The 17,672-nt window shown below is 42.3% G+C and overlaps 1 protein-coding gene and 1 pseudogene across 4 annotated transcripts in view; one reads left to right on the top strand and one right to left on the bottom strand.

The window, feature by feature from the left end:
- The window catches only part of CARD11 (caspase recruitment domain family member 11), a 147,494-nt gene that overhangs the window by 56,815 nt on the left and 73,007 nt on the right, over positions 1-17,672 (top strand). The window contains exon 1 of one of the 4 annotated variants that reach the window (XM_027768019.1): positions 2,356-2,443. The exons of the other annotated variants lie outside the window; for them this stretch is intronic. The gene's annotated coding sequence lies outside the window, so the exon portion shown is untranslated. Of the gene's footprint in view, positions 1-2,355; positions 2,444-17,672 lie in introns of those variants that run through there. 4 annotated transcript variants of the gene reach the window in all.
- LOC114006007 (uncharacterized) lies at positions 6,661-6,773 on the bottom strand (annotated as a pseudogene).

Genomic DNA, 17,672 nt, shown 5'->3' on the forward strand with positions numbered 1-17,672 from the left:
ACCCAGATTCAAGGCGAGGGGACATGTGCCCCACCTATAGATGGGAAGAATGACTGAAATTTGAGGGATTGTGCTTTAAAATTGCCATAGATAACATTTCAGAAACTGTGATTGAAACAGATTTTCCAACACAGGGCTCTTTCTATTATTCCAGCTCAAACTTCCCTCTTGACCTTTCCTTGGGGAAAAATTAGACCCTGTCAGCTTGATTATGCATAAAAATAAAAATAACCCATCTTTTCACTTTATAGTGTGAGCTGAAAGCCCAGGGCCCCAACCATCATCCTGTTTGCAGAGCCTCCGGGAGCTGCCGAGTGGAATGTCTCAGTTTTGGGCAGCTTGCCTTTTCACAGCACAGGGGATGTGGCAGCTGCTGCTGACCCTGCCTCAGGCTCGAGGATCTCAGGACTGTCTCTCAGCTAGCACAAGCCTACGAGAAGACCTGGGGCCGACATTGCTCAGGTCCTGTAGCCAGCCAATAACCACCAGTCCAGATCCTTATCTACTCAGCAATTTGGGGGTAGGGGCCGGGGGAGCTTCTGAGCTGACTCCTGCTTTCCTTCCTACTGAGAAAAGTAGCACACCCTACACTCTGGTCTGAGATTTTTAAGTCAGACTTTTTTGCTTGTTAGATTTGAATCCAAGTATTTCCAACAAGCCCTTAGAAGACCTGGGATTTGAACTCAGCTTTACCTGTACAAAGCTGTCTCTAGACTGTGGCTTAGTTTGGGTCCCACAAAGCAGTTGATATGACAAGGATGTGAATGCAAGTAGTTCATCTGGAAGTTGCAGAGATCGAGGATCATGGGGCAGGGATATAGACTGGGAAGAGAAGGCAGCTGACAGAGGGTGTGTGCCTGCCATGGGCAACAGGAACTTTGTCCTGTGGGGAAGCTCGGCAAATGGGTGAACACACACCCTAGAGGTGCCCTCCTGAGAATCAAGGGTCCTGTCAGCAATTCCAGCTTTCCACACACCCAGACCAAGTGTGTAGTACAGGGACACAAATAGTTCTGGAAGCAAGTATTAGGCACAGGGAGGCAAATAGTTACAGTAGGTCTGATAGGGTCTACTATACTCCTTATTTATCTCTGGGACAAAATATGGTGGTGACAGCTTTGAGTTTGGGTGGGGTGGAGAGGAGGAAGCTACAAAGGCACTTCTAAACAGGTTTTCACAAACATTTGCAGCACTCCTGCTATGACCAAGGCCCTGGTTCTGCTGGTGGCAGGATAAGTCTCCTGCATTCAAGGACAAATCATTGCATGGAGGAAATGCCTGGGAAAATAGAGAAGCACATTCCAGTGTAATAATGGCTATTCTGAAAGTTAGGGCCTGAGAGACAAGGAGGAAGGAGCCACAGAGTTCAAGCAGTCATGACACTGAGTGAGCGCTGAGGGGTATGTAGGAGCTTGACAAAGTGAATGTGGTGCAGAAGGGCAGTTCAGGCACAGGGAATAGCATGGGCAAATGGACTGAGCCATAGAAACTGTAGTTTGGCATGACTAATTGGGTACTATACCTTTTTTTTTTTTTTAAAGGGAGATTTTTGCTACAGAGCACCCTTAATCCCTTCTCCTCCATTCAGGATTTTGGGCACACACGCACACACGTCCAGCGTGAGTTTCAAATCGCCAGGTCCAGGACTCAAACTGCGGTCGACTACCTGGGAGTCCACAACGTAATCATTACACCGTATGCTGGTCTCTGGGTGCTATACCTATTTGAATGATAGTGTCACAGTGTGTGGAAGGTTGGGAATCCTCATCCTTTGCAATTGTTTTCAAACTTTAGCAATGTAGTAATGCAGAGGAAGAAGTTTCATAAAATACATGAAGCAAGAGCAGCATTGTCAGAAAAACTCTTACAGGATTGTTCATTTGGGTGTTATCAGGTAAAGTCTCTTAAAAAAATTAATCTTGGGGGCCAACCTCATAGCCTTGTGGTTAAGGGAACTGGGTCTCACGTGGTTGACTAGAGTTCGAATCCTGGCCCGAGCAGCTTGAAAAATATGATGGGCGCATGTGCATGAGTGCCCCAAACCCCAAAAGGATGGAAAAATGGAGGAGAGTGGACTGCAGCATGACTACACCTTACTAGGAGGTGTTTTCTCCCTCTCCTTGTCTGGCGCAAGCATGTACCCTCTGGTCATTAAAAAAAGAAAAAATAAAAAGGAAAAAAAATCCATTTTTATCCCTATGCCCCCTCCCGAGGGAAAGAAGCAGTTTTATTAGTTACCATGAAGGACTGAACTGTATTTCCCCAGAATTCATATATTAAAGCCTTCCTGATTGTATTTGGACGTTCCTCCTTTAACAAGGTCACTTTAAATAAGATCATAAGCATGGGGTCCAATCCCTTGGAAGAAAAGTCACCAGAGTTCACATGCACGGAGAAAAGGACCTGAGAGGACACAGCAATTCAGTGGCTGTCTGCAAGGCAGGTAAGAGCCTCTCTGCTGGCATCTTGATTTTGGACTTCCCGCCTCCAGAGCTGTGAGAAAATTAATTCTCTTGTTTAAGCCACCCAGCCTGTGGTGTTCCATTATGGCATCCTGGACACACTGCTACAGTACCAGCAGATAACTGAGCCTTGTTAACAGGGCATCTTTAACATCGTGTGGAATTCTGAGCTTCAGTCTGACAAGGCATTCACATGTAGAATCGATTGCAGTTCTGCCCTCTAAACATATCTTTTCTCATCTATAAACAGCACTGTGTGTTTGAAGCCTCCTTTCCAGAAACGTTCTGTGCCTCAGCAAGCACACATGCATGCACACATACACACACACTGTCAGATCCCTGGTGCATGGAATTCCTGTTATGAATAGCTATTTTCACTGTGGAGAACAGGTGTTCGTAGAGGAGGTGACACATTAAACACAGCCGGATGCTGAAACCTTGGGCCTAACTTGGAGTCAGACATACCCGAGTGTGAACAACACTTGGCCAGCCCTCGCTGTGTGACCTTGGCAGGGAAGTCTGGCCTCTGAGCCTTATTATGATAGGAGCACCTACATCCAGGTGAGCTGTGTGTGCTCCACATAGAGAAGACAGCTGGTTGCTCTGAGTTTCTGCTCTTCCTAGGAGCAAGGTTTAATGGGACAAGATTAAAAAGACCTTATAAGGACTCTGAGCATTTGTCAGGGTAGAATGGGGCATCTCCAGACAAGAGAAGGGGGGAGGCGTTTGGCAAGGTGTGCCAGTGACAGATTTATGAGAGCCAGCCCTATGTTAGAACCTGCAGGAGGTCTCTCTCCCCAGATGAGGATCAGTGATCCTGCTAAAGGTTAATTCCTCTATGGAGAAAGTCGAATGGCCTTAACTTCTTCATGGAGAAAAGGGCAAAGGCAATGAAAAGCAACTCTGACCACAGCCAAGTGCCTTTTCGTGGACTTGAGCTCGTCCCTGGGATGTCTCCTTGCCTCTCTTACCTGTGGACTTAACAAATGTCACAGGCATAACAGTTTCTCAGGGCCCACAAATTTTAGTGAAGTCTCAGGGTCAGTCCTGTCAGAATCCATGAATCCAGGATGACCACCAGAAACACGCTTACCTTCCAAGAATCTCAAGAAGTGCCTGCTATGATCTTGCATCTATGGGGTAGTGGCCTGCATGTGTGCATCTTTTGTTCTTTTGGATTTTAATTCATTATCTGCACTGCCTGGGCAACTCAATTGCCTGGGCCTACATATCCCAAATGCACACATGGGCTGCTCAAGGTTCCCTTGAAGACTCAGGCTCCATGCTGCTCCCTGAAGATTCTCTGCCTATTTTCACCTCCACAGAAATGTACCTAAATTTTAGAGAGTGAGAGGATGGACTATAGCAGGTTGAAAAGCATCCCTGTTTCCTGGCACCAAAGGCCAGTCCTACAGAAGACAATCCCTCCACGGAAGAAAGGCAGGGAGGTGGTGGTCCTGGGATGACCTAAGTACACCACATCCACCATACACCCCTTTTCCAACACGATCACAGTGTAATTTCCAATGAAGCAATTACACAACATGATTCGCACTCCCAATGAGAATCTAATATAGCCACTGATCTGATAGGAGGCGAGCCCCGGTGACAGTGCAAGCAATGGGGAGTAGCTGCAAACAGATGAATCCTCATTTGCTTGCTCTCCACCCACCCCCCTGCTGTGTGGCTCTGTGGACTGGCACCAGTCTGCAGCCTATGATTTGAGGACCCTTGCTCTATAATTCATGTTTACCTGTAACCTTAGAATGTGACCTTTTTTGAAAATGGGCTCTTTGCAGATACAATTAGTTAAGTTAAAATTAGGTCATACTTGGTAAATGTGGGTCTCTTATAAAAAGAAGAGAGGACATAGACAAATGCACAGGGAAGACAGCTGTGTGACAGAGGCAGAAAGTGAAGTGAAGCATCTACAAGACAACACCGAGGGTTGTCAGACATCACTAAAATCTGGGAAAGAGGCATGAAACGAGTCTCCCTCTGAGCTTCCAGAAGCAGCTAATCTGGCCAACACCTTGGTTTCAGACTTCTAGCCCCCTGAAGTGTGAGATGATATGTTTCTTTTCTTAAGTCTCCCAGTTTGTGCTAATTTGTTACTGCAGCTCTAAGAAACCAATACAGATATTGTCTAATTCAGCAGTGCTCAATCTTTTCCTATCAGTAGGTGATGTTCATGTACGTAGGCAATGCTGAGGGCAGGAGTGAAACTGAATTCATTTCCAAAGTGTTTGTGAAACTCTATTTTTCTCCCCCTACCCACTGAGCTATTTCAGGTTTCAGGTGTGTGAGAGCACAATATTATATTAGAGATATCAACTCAACCTATTCTAATTTCTTTTCTAAATTGAGATATAAATTGTACACCATGAAATGAACAGAACTTAAGTGTACAGTTTCATCCTTTTTTGGCAAATGTAACCCATACCTCATCCCGTTAGAACATTTTCAGCACTCCAGAAAGTTCCTTCATTCCTTCCAGGTGGTTTCCATCTTTCTCACCAAGAGCAAGTACTATTATTCCCTCCTCTTGCCTATTTGAGGGTTCCATGTGACTGGAGTCATCCGTTGTATTTTTTTGTGTGTCTGGCTCCCTTTGTTCAGCTTATTTTTGAGATTCACTGAGGTTGTTGTTGCATGTATTACAGTTCTTTTTTTTACATTTTATTTTTATTACTACCATGTATACATTCTCCTGTTCATGGATATTAGAACTGTTTCCAATTTGAGACTACTATGAGTAAAGCTATTATAAATATTCATGTACAATTCTTCTCCTGGACATATTTTCGTTTTTCTTGAATAAATAAGTAAAGTCATAGGTTACAGAACCTTGGATATTTGCTGAATCATAGGGAAGGGGATATGTTTAATTTGCCAAACCATTTTCTAAAGTGGTTGTACTATTTGACTTCCCCACCAGCTATGGGTGAGAGTTTCTAATGTTACATCCTCGCCATGGTTGGTTTGTTGTTTTTTAAGTCATTCTTCTAGATATGAGCTGATATCTCATTATGGTTTTAATTTGTATTGCTTTAATGATTTATGATGTCAAATGCTTTTTCGTGTGTTTCTTGGTCATTTCTTAATTGCCTGTTTAAGGCTTTTGCCTATTGGGTTCATCTTTGTAGTTTTTGTTTCAGGAGTCCTTTGCCAGATATATATATTGCAAATATTTTCTGCAGGTCTGTGGCTTATCTATTCATTTTCTTATTAGTGTTTTGGGTAAAGTACAACTTATAATTTTTTTTTTCAGTTTTGTGGTTGAGTGATTTCTGGATTCTTTCTGGGAAATCTTTGTCTACTCCAAGGTTATAAAAGTTGCCTTAAGGGACCAGCAGTTAGCGTAATTGTTATGTAGCTGGACTCCCATGTAGTCGACCACAGTTCCGAGTTCCAACCCGGTGGCTTAAAACTCAATGCCATGCGCATGTGTGTGCATGCCCAAGATCAGAGAGGAGAACGGAGAAGAAGGGATTGCAGCGTGGCCATCCCCCCTGTGTTGTAATCTCTTTCTGTCTCTCTGTCTCTCTCTGTCTGTCTGGCGAGTGCACGCGCCCTATAGCAAAAACCTCTCCAAAAAAAAAAAAAAAAAGTTTGCCTTAAGACCCAGCCACAGTGGTGCAAGTAGTATAGCACTATTGCACAATGCTGAGCTACTTAGAAGGCCCAGGTTTGGTTTCTGGACCAATCGAAATGTGTCGAGCATGGTGACACAGAACTGTAGCTAGCTCACTAGGAGGCTGAGTCAGGAGGATTGCGGCATGGCAAGACTGTCAAAAGTTACCTCTCTCCCTTCTCCCACACCTCCCGCCCCACTAAGAAAATAATGAAGAGGGACCAGCAGATGGTGTAATGGCTATGTCGCTGGACCTTGTAGTCGACCATGGTTCAAGTCCAGGACCCAGTGGCTTCCACTCACGCTGGGCATGTGTGTGTGCATGCCCAAGATCCTGAGAGGAGAATGGAGAAGGGATTGTGACGTGGTCACCCCCCCCTCCCCGGGGGATGATTTCTCGCTTTCTGTCTCTCTGTCTTTCTAGCAAGGGCATGCGCCCTATAGTAAAAACCTCTCCAAAAAAAGAAAGAAACTAAAAAAAAATTAGTAAAGAAAGAAGAAAAGAGTTGTCTTTCATTTTTCTTCTGCAAAGAAACCTGTCTATCTTGAATAACTTTTCTTTCTTTTTTAATGGAATGCTTCACAAATTTATGTGTCATCCTTGTACATGGGCCATGTTAATCATCTCTGTATCATTCCAATTTTAGCATATATGCTTATGCTGCCAAAGTGAGCACATGAATAAATTTTTATGTCCAGTATGAGGTAGGAGTTGAGATTCAATTTTTCCCCACGTAGATATCCAGTTATTTCAGCACTCGTTGTTCAGAAGACTTTTCTTTCACTATTGATTTGTCTTGGTGTTTTTGTCAAAAGTTAATTGACTACATAAATGTAGGTCTATTTTTTGACTCACTGTTCTACATGATTTATTGTTTATCTGTATACAAAAACTACAGTCTTGACTATCATAGCCCTAAAGTAAGCCTTAAAATCAGATAGTATGAATCTGTTGTTCTTTTCTTTTTCCAAAAATATTCTAGCTATTCAAAGTCTCTTGTCATTCCATGGTAATTTTTGAATTGACTTTTACATATTCTGCCTTAAAAATTTGTTTGAATTTGATTAGAACTTACTGAAACTACAGATCAATTTGAAATATCTTAATACTGAAGAACATTCCAATCCATGAACATAATATACCTCTCCCTTTGACTTGGGACTTTATTTTTCCTTAGTAATGCTACCATCTTACACATCTTTCATATATACACATGTCCTAAGTATTTTATTATTTATTTATTTAGAGACAATCATATATTCTGAAAATAATGATAACTTTATCTCTTTTTTCTGATCTTAATTCTTCTTATCTTTTTTTTTTTTTCCTTGCCTTGTTTGACTGGCTAGAACTCCAACACAGTATCAAATAGAAGTGGTTAGTGTAAATATCCTTGTCTTATTCCCAGTCTTAGAGGGAAAGCATTCGGCTTTCATCACAAAATATAGTAATGGATGTTACTAGGTTGAGTATAATTAGTCTACTGTAATTTGCTGATTTTTTAATATAAATGGGTGTTGAATTTTACTAAATTATTTTTCTGTATCTATTTTTCACTCCTCTTTTCTAATATGATTATTTAAGTCTCTCTATGCATTGCTTTACCTGCATGCTACAAATTTTGATGTTTTCTTTCCATTCAGTTCAAAATATTGTAAAATTTTTCTTTTGGTTTCTTTTCTAATGAGACTTGTTTCATGGACCAACACAAAATATTGGTGAATGTCCTATGCACACTTGAAAAGTATGTGTATTTCACAGGTGTTTTGCAGTTGTCAGCTGTAGTGTTTTGTAAATGCCAATTAGGTCAAGCTGGTTGATAGTGTTTAAATTTTCTATATACTTGGTTACTAGCTATAGGGTCTAACAACTAGTGAGAGAAGACTGTTGAAATCTACCACTATCCATAATTGTGGATTAACCTAATTTTTCTTTCAGTTTTATTCACTTTTGCCTCATATGTTTTGAAGCTTTAGAATTGGTGCGTACACAATTTAGGATTGTTATGTCTTGCTGATGAATTGACTTTATTACTGTTATAAAATGGTCATCTTTATCCTTTTCCTGAAACCCACCTTTCGCTATTAATATAACAAGTTATGTTGTTATAGTATTTTCATCTTTTTACTTTTACCTTATCTATGTCTTTATATTTAACGTGTGTCTATTATAAACAACATGCAATTGAGTCATCTTTAAATACACTCTGACAATCTCTGCCTTTTCATTGAAGTGTTTAGTCTGTTAACATTTGCCATCTAAGTGTTTGTTTTCCTGTTCATGCATCTGTTCTTCATTTCATTTTTCTTTCTTTGGATCAATCAAGGACTTTTTTGATATCCCATTTTTATCTCTCTCCTGACTTATTAGCTGGCCTCTTTGTTTTATTTATATGTGTGTGCTTGCTCTTGGCTTATAAAATGAATCTGTAACATAACAGACCACTTTATATTAATACATAATTTCAAATATACTATATGAAACTTAAATCTGTATATTTTCATTCAACTTTCTCTCATCTCTTGTGATATTGTTACATATTTTATTTTTACATACATATCAACTTCACAATAGATTATTTTTGCTTTAGGAAATTATATTTGAAAGAAATTAATAAGAGTGAGAAAAATACGTTGTATTTACTTACATATCTACCATTTTGGTCACTCTTCAGTACCTCATGCAGATCAAACTTTCCAAATATAATTTTTCTTCAGTTTGAAAAATGTCCTTTAATATTCCTTATATTGCAGGTGATAATTTTTTTTCAGCTTTTTGTTTATTTTTTAAAAAGGGGGATGGGAATTTTACCTCATCTTATTTTTAAAAGACATTTCATTAAATAAATAATCCCAAATTTCTTGTTGGTCTGTTTTAGCACATTAAATATCTTGTTTTGTTATTTTCTTCCTTCCATTGTTTCTTATTATGAGTAAATTTATGTAGAATTTATCACTGTTCTATTGCATGTAATATGCCTTTTTTCTATCTCTCTGCTGTTAAGATTTTCCTCTTTGGTTTTCAGCAGTTTGATGAAGATGTGATAATGTATGATTTTGTGTTTATTTTGCTTAGGATTGTTTCTTAGATCCGTGGATTAATTTGTTAGATCAAATTTAGAAAACATTTCGGTTATTACTCTTTGAAGTTTTGTCATTATTGTTTAAAGCAGTTTCTCTTCCAAAGTTTCTATCTTTTCCTTCTGCAACTCTAATTACATGTAAATTTGACCACTGGATAATGTCCCATAATTCATTGGTTCTCTGTTTATTCTTTTCAGCTTTTTTCCCCCCATATTTCTGTTGCCCTATTATCATGCTCATTGATACTTTCTTCTGAAATGGTCAAATGTTTAAATTTATCCATTGAATTATTATTCAGATATGCAAGTTTTTACTTCTAGAATTTCCATCTAATAAATTTTATATCGTCTCTGTTCCTTTATTATGTTCATGCTTTTATTAAATCTTTGGCACATTTATGATAGCCACTTTAAACTCTTAGTATGCAAATTCTAACATTTCTGTCACTTCTGGATCTGTTTCTATTGACCTTTTTTTCTTGATAATGAGTCAAATTTGCTAGCTTGTGCATATGTCACAAACAAATTTTTATTGATTCTGGCCATTGTGAATGCCAAATAGTTCAGTTTCTGAATTTTGTATTTAAGTTGTAATGAGTCTTAGTCTGGCAAAAAGTTATATATGAGCAGCCTTGATCCTTTTGAAATTTATGTTTAAGCTTTGTTAGGTACCTCTAGAGTAGCCCTTTTTCTAGGGTTAGAGTAGCCTTACTCTAAAGGTGTAAACATTTTGGGGTTTTAGAATTTCCAGAAAATTCAATAAGGTCTCTTATGTCTGGCTAGTTGGAACTCCAGAAACTCTCAGTTCTGTGTGTCTTCTGCAGTCTCCTCAGTTCAGGCCTTTCCTGGTGGCACAATTGGTATCAGGATAAACTATAGAGCTGGAAGCCACTTGGCCTATTGTGGGTTCAGATCCTGGTTTGTCTTGAAAACACACTGGGCACGTGCACTCTTGCTCAAGATTCACTCAAGCTAGAAGGCCTGGGAAGGGGATCACTGCATAACAAGACTCCATCTAGGGTGCTTTTCTCACTTTCTCATACATATATATAAACAAAATAAATAAACTTAAAAATATAGAGTGAAAAATTTACCAACAAACAAACAAAAAAGAAATCTCCTTGGGCTAGCCAGTGGCATGGTGGTTAAAGCTGCTGGATCCCACATAACTGACCATATGGTTCCATCCCAGACATGGTGGCCTGAAAAATATGCCAGGCATGTGTGCATGCATGCCCAGAGTCCTCAAAGGAAGAAAAATGGAGGAGAAGGGATTATGGCATGAGCATTTCTCATAGGGTGTGTGGGAGGGGGTTCTCATTTCCCCTCTCCTTCTTTGTGTCTCTTTCTGGCAAGTACATGTGGCAAAATTTAAAAAGAAAAAAAGAAATCTCAGTTCATAGCCCCTCAATAGTTGTTCTCTGTCAGGCTTGTGGAGTCCTGCCTGTATGTTGTGTATAGTTTCATATTTAGCCAGTCTTTCTCTGTGTAGTTTCCAAATCCCAGTTACCTCAGCAGCCCTGAACCAAAGTTCTCTGAGAAATTTTTTTCCTTGTTTCAGTGAGGCTACTATGCTCCATGTGGGCTCCACATCTCTGCTCCATAATATGTAAAGATAATATGTAATATGTATCCAAGTGAAAAGCTGAAGTGATAGCCTGGCTTAGCCCATGTATATGCCTTCCATCAGGGTCTATCCTGAGCTACCTGTTTGTTGTCCAGTGACTGCAGTTGTTTCAAATGTCTCATCCCATTTTATAATTGTTGAATATAGAACTTTCACTGTTACTAGTAATGTGTTACTTGCCACACACCTCACAACTGATTTGAATTCACTAAGCTAGATAAGTGGATATTATAAGGATTGGCCATGAAGTAGGGTTTTTTGTAGATAGGACTCACTGGACTCCTTATCCCCAAACAAGACTTCAACAAAGCCCAAAAATCTTACTGTATGAAAAATTATTGGATTTTTATAAAAAATACTGTAGGGCTTACTTTGCACTTTACAAAAGGACTACCTGTAAACGAATAGTGTTCTTTCTTAACCCACTTAAAAGATTAGAAGATGGGGCCAGTTGGTGGCTCAATGGTAACATAAAACTTTGTGATGATGGCCCCAGTGAGGATGTCCTGGATTTATGTCCTGAGGGCACCCTATCATATTGGGTTTACATACATCTGTCCATGATCTGGGCTGACTGAGGGTGGGTTACTGTGTGAAGACCCTGTTGGCAGTGCCTATCTCTCTAATGGAAGAAATATATATACTTCAAGAAGGTTTGGACTGTCTGAGGGAGAGGTCAGCAATAGGCAGCAGAACTCCAAGTTCTGGAAGTTGTTTCCATGTAGAACTGTGCATCAGGAATGCAATTAATGTCCCACTGACATTTCATAGCATGTCCAAGCATCGAGGCCCCTAGCAAGGCCAGAACAAGGGAAGGGCCACTCCAGGACAAAGGGCAAAGACTTAGTCTAGCTTAGGCTCAATTACCCAGAAGAATGGGGCCAAGATGGGAAGTCAGAAGCACCATCTAATACCAGGCAGGGGTGCAGCCAGAAGAGACTAGCACATATTTCAAACCAAAGTCCTAAAACATGCAGACAGGGAATAAAAAGGGAAGACAGCAACCCGCGTCTCTGTGAACAGTGAGACGTGAGTTAGAGCAGCGCTTATCAATGTGTATGTGAATCACCTGGGGAACTTGTTAAAATGCAAACTTCTGTTTGGAAGGTCTGAGATGAGGTCTGAAATGCTGCAGGGCTAACAAACGCCAGGTGATGCTGATGCTGTGGGCCGACAGACAGCACTTTGATTAGTGAGGAATTGGAGTCTGTGAGCAAGAGCTTCCTAGTGCATTTCCTCACATGGGGAGGCAGCTGTGCAGAACCCAGTAAATGGTGAGAAAAAGATTTGATTTACACAAATTTTGTTTACCCAAAACATTTAATCCTTGGAGCCAGCTGTACCTGGTGGGGCTGGCAATTATAACGGAGGGGGTTCAGGCCCCAGCATCCCAGAAATCTCATTGGTAACCTTTCAGAAGTCCCTGCAGAGCCACAACAAGTCAAAACATGAGCTGTTCATACTTGTTCAGGAGCTGGAACCCAAATGCCTGCAGAATTGCAATATGCTTCAGTTTAAAAAATAAAAAAAAAAAAAGGACCTAAAAAAACTTTTTTCAAGAAAAGTCCCCAAAAACTCTATTGCCTTCTCTCATAAACTTTTTCCTAGAATATAATCCTATATGCCTTGACTACAGAACAAGTCTAAAGTTTTATACTACAGACTCTGTCAAGAGAGAAAGTGACTCGCTCTCTCACATCTAAGAGTATTTATGTTTGGAGAGCCCGAGCGCCTGCTCCCATGTGCACATGGCAGGGGATGCATAGGCGTCACCTCTGCATAGAGAAGAGAAACAGCCTCTGCTCATGCTCAGATTTTAGACACTGTAATACTCAAGTCCCTGTGTGAAGACATGCACATGCTTTGGTGGATGATCATATGGATTGGGTTATCCCTAGCATATTTGGGAAATTAACAGTCATGTTTTAACTTCATCTTCTTAGATAAATGCCTGGATTATTCCATGTCTTTTTGATAGGGATTCAGAATTCTGGTCTTTGGATTTAACTAATGAACTCATACAAGGAGAATAAGGACAGTCCCCATTTACTGACTCCAACTATAGTCTAGGCATGTGTTTTAGAAATGTAAGTAGTCATCACTAAAATTCTGCAAACTGCAGACATTATTATTCCCATTTTATAGATAAAAAAAAAATAGGCCAGGAGTAGTTGATGGAACAGGGTAGTGTTGGATTTCACATGTTTCATGAATTATGAAAAAGAGACTGGGGAACCAGCAGTTAGCGTAATGGCTATGTCGCTGGACTCCCACGTAGTCGACCGCGGTTCACGTCCTGGACCCGGTGGCTTAAAACTCACGCCATGCGCGTGTGCGTGCGTGCCCAAGATCCCGAGAGGAGAATGGAGAAGAAGGGATTGCGACGTGACTATCCCCCCTGGGGGGGTGATTTCTCGCTTTCTGTCTCTATGTCTCTGTCTGTCTGGCGAGCGCACGCGCCCTATAGCAAAAATCTCTCCAAAAAAAAAAAGAGACTGCACAGTCCCTCTGAGTGTTTGGTTTGTGAGCAGAAGAGTTTTGAAAGTTACCTCCAAGAAGTCTGACCTGGCAGCAGGTTCCTCTCGCTGTGCCACCATCCATCCTTCCATCCACGTGAGGCAGAGTGGACCAAGCTGTTTGCTCACCCTCTCACGTTTTGCATCAGACAGAGTAGCTGGACTCTTTATATGCTCTAGTGGCTTTTCCTTAATCTCCTTTACAGAGAGCCCATATTATTTTGTTCCCTCCCTTCTGCCATGAACAATGCTCCAACAGAGAAGTTTTTAGAGAGAGAAAATAGAAGCTGAGCCTCTGGCTGGGGGCAGAATGTATTAGTGAAATGACTAGCAGAATATACAGAGACATATACAAAAGTGGATTTAATATGGTAACTGGCTCATGCAAACCTGGAAACCAAGAAGTCTTATAATCTGCTGTCCATATGCTGGAGAACCAGGAAAGCTGGTGGCATAATTCAGTCAAAGTCCAGAGAGCTACAGTGCCAAGAGGCAGGAAAAGACAGACGTTCAAGCTCAAGAGAGAGAATTTGTCTTTCCTCCACCTCTTTGTCCTAGCAGGGCCCTCAACCAATTGCCTACCATGTTGGGTCTTTACCCAGTCGTCTGATTCAAATGCTAATCTTTCCCAGAATCATCTTCACAAACACCCAGATATGTTATTATACTGGCTAACCAAGCATCCCTTAGGCCAGTCAAGCTCATGCACAAACTTAACCATGATTTCCATGCCCAGGTGCTGACCAGAGACCTGAGAACAAGACTCCTGAGCCAAAATTCATGTCCTGTTCTCAGCCTGTGTCCCTAGGCTCACTGCAGCTATGTGGCCATGGGAAGGACCCAGTGAGGGGCAGCAGGCATGGGAGAGGAAGAGTTAACAGGGCAACGGGTTCTTTCTGTGCGGATGTTCTCTTTCTCTCTCTGCATCCCAGGCTGGCTTCTGCGGCGACTTCATTAGCAGCAAGCTGCTAATTAAATTTCATATTTATGATCAGAAAATAAAATCATTGGACCTTTTTGAAATAGGGTTTTATGAGTTTGGGCTCATGCAGCTGAGTCAGCAGTCAGGGGCCCACACTGTTTAGAACTACAGTTTCAAAGCGGAGATAAATAAAACAAATACCGCTAGAAAAGAAATTGAATCCTAAGACCTTGGACAGGCCTGGTTCTGGACTGGTTAGGGGGCCTCCATAGGACAGACCTGGGTCCACTCTGAGGACAGCATTGGGACCTGGAACTCCTTTACAGCCCCATTGAGGTTTGGAAGGCCTAGAATTTGGGGCTCTGAACTTGGGCTTACACAAAGTCAGGTGTATTGCCTCAGGGGTCCCTAAGTTCCTACGAGGCTGTTTTATTGCCAGCTGTTTTGTATTTTATTTTGCTTGCCATATTAGAAAAACCATTCATCACCCACAAGCCCAGACTCATACCTCACTGGGTGTGTATGCCGGAAGTTCTGAGATGCCACTTCCTTTCCATGTGTGACTTGGCTCCTGTGCCTTCTCCAAGGGCTCTCCAAATTACCCTCTCCTCTTTGGCCTTAAGTAACTCATCTTCTCTTAGGCTGCCTGAGAATCCGCTCCTGTGTCCCTTGCACTCCCTGGGATGAGCCTGGTGGGAATCTCCTCCTCACCCTGTCATGGAGAAAAGGGAATTAAACCTTAATTCCACCACTTACATTTTGGTCTTTCCAACAAGGGTGTTTTAGAATTCCAGAGTTGGAAGGGATTTCCAAGGGTCTGACCCCACCTTTAAATGTGATTGAGCATCCTTCCTCTTGAAATTTCCAGACCCATGATGAGCAACTTCTTGAGCATCATTTTGGTGAATTTATGTTTCCTTGGTATCCTAAATGGTGATCTCTCTTACCTTAAAAGTGTGGGTGCTAGAAAGATTAGGAAGTAGAGGCATGAGAAGATCAGGATCAGTCCCTGACTCCCCTCTTGTTTTATGTGGGGGATCTTAGACCCAGTGCTCAATGCTTCCCTCCTCTGGACCTGCAGTGGGGGACAACCCTATTCCATAGGGCAGCTATAGGAAAGATGACCTGAGAAAATGCGAATCAAGGACCCAACTGAATGTGCACATAGTAGACATGGTTTGAATTCACCCAGATGTCTGTTTTACCTTTTGGTATTTTCATGTCCTCAGTTTTAAAACAGTGGTTCAGTGGCTACAAGGGTCCTGAACACCCCTCCCCCCATCTCTGAGATCCCATTCTCTTACACTGTGATCTGTAGAATTAAACTTTACACTGTTCTTCCTGTCACTTTAATTCCTTCTGGGAGTCATTCCTCAGTTGATAATGTTCCTGCAATGTCTACACAACAGACCACAGAGGGTGGTCCCAGCCCTGCACATCCCAGACAGAGCTCAACCATAAACCTGCCATTGCCAAGAGACCGCACACAAATCCTACAACTTCCCTGAGCCCCAGTTTCCTGGCCACAACGGCAGCTGCCACACAGGACTGCTCCAATGATTAGAGGGGATGCAACCAAGCAGGGCTTCCCCACCATGTCACCACTATAGACAACGGGTCCCAGAATCAGAGGTCCTGAGAATAAGAAAAAATAAAGGCCCTCCAATCTCCTAAGAAATGAAGCCTTTTCCCTGACCCAGAGAGGGGCAAGCTTGCCTTCTTCCTTACTCCTGTCAGTCCAAGATGACAGGTGTGCTCCGAGCACCTAGAACATGTGGATATGGGGAGGAGATGACTTAGTCTCTTCCTGTCCTCTAGAAGGAGGCTGTGACACTGAGCAGAGTGAAACCAAGGCCAGCTCTGAGGGGAGAACATAACCCCCCCTGCCCCCCGTTTTCCTGCCCACACCGGCACCTGCCACACAGGACTGCTCCAATGATTAGAGGGGATGCAACCAAGCAGGGCTTCCCCACCATGTCACCACTATAGACAACGGGTCCCAGAATCAGAGGTCCTGAGAATAAGAAAAAATAAAGGCCCTCCAATCTCCTAAGAAATGAAGCCTTTTCCCTGACCCAGAGAGGGGCAAGCTTGCCTTCTTCCTTACTCCTGTCAGTCCAAGATGACAGGTGTGCTCCGAGCACCTAGAACATGTGGATATGGGGAGGAGATGACTTAGTCTCTTCCTGTCCTCTAGAAGGAGGCTGTGACACTGAGCAGAGTGAAACCAAGGCCAGCTCTGAGGGGAGAACATACAGTTCCTGGGCCTAGAGCACTTATCACGTGCAGTTGCTGAACTTGCCTTTTCTGAGCATCATTTCTGCATCTTCACTCTCACTGGGAAGTTAGCACAGTCATTGTCAGACCTGCTGACAGTGAACAGCTCCTGAGTTGAGGGGGAGAGGATTAAAGAAAGACAAGAAGACAGGATAGAAACGGGAGGACTGCCAGTCAATACTGGTCAGCCCCGAATGTACTTTATTGCTAGTATTTATACACACTCCAGAGACTTCTGTGATGTAAAGTTTAAGTCCTTACTGAATTTATCAGGTTGTTATAACAATCCTTTGGAATATTCAGTTCAAAACAATCCCAAGACATTCTGCTCAGAACAATCCAGCCATCCAAGGCGATGTCCGGATAAAGACCCTGGTCTTATTCTAGTGGTCACATCCTGCACATTCCTCACATCTTCTCTTTGGCTCCTCACAAGTCATTGTCCCCAGGAGACAAAGAAAAAACCCAGGACTCAGAGCTCCCAGCCCTCCATCTGCACTATGGATGTACCCCACCTGCTGGATCCAGACCCTGGCCTGTATAAGCCCATCCAAGGCTCCCCATCCTGTGGCTTCTACTGGTTTGGCCAATGGGAGAGGAAAGGGAGGACAGAGGTCTGGAATTGAGTTCCCTGGGCCCCTCTCTAGGGGTAGCCATGTCCTGCCAGCCACTCCTTGTCATACCATGAGTCCTGGCAGGTGGCTACATCTTTCAGTCCCTGGCTATTGTTGCTGGCCTGGAGTGATGCACAATCCCATTGGCTCCCTGCTCACATATCTGTGAATTTTCCCTCTGTTAAACTCTCCTCCAGGCCCAGCTTATACAACATCTGTTTCCTTCCAGCCCTGATTAAATCAGAGGAGAACATCTTGCCTTAGGTCACCCCACTGCTCAGAGCCATGGCCACTGTCTAGCAGTATTTGGAGAGGGAGGACCATGCATAGTAAGGGCAGTCAGGGAAAGCTTTATGAAGGAGGAGGTGTTGATGAAGGAGGACCTTGAGGCGGGATAGGAGTTTGACTGGCAAAGAGAGAAACTATGAGCTACATGAGTTTCTGAAAGCTGCTATAACAAATTACCATAATCTGGATGACTAAAAGAAAACTAGAAATGTATTCTGTCAGAGAAACCGAAAGTCTGAAACCTAGGTT

Source organism: Tupaia chinensis, unplaced genomic scaffold (assembly GCF_000334495.1).
Source record: "Tupaia chinensis unplaced genomic scaffold, TupChi_1.0 Scaffold145208_1, whole genome shotgun sequence".
Classification (NCBI taxonomy): Eukaryota; Metazoa; Chordata; class Mammalia; order Scandentia; family Tupaiidae; genus Tupaia; species Tupaia belangeri.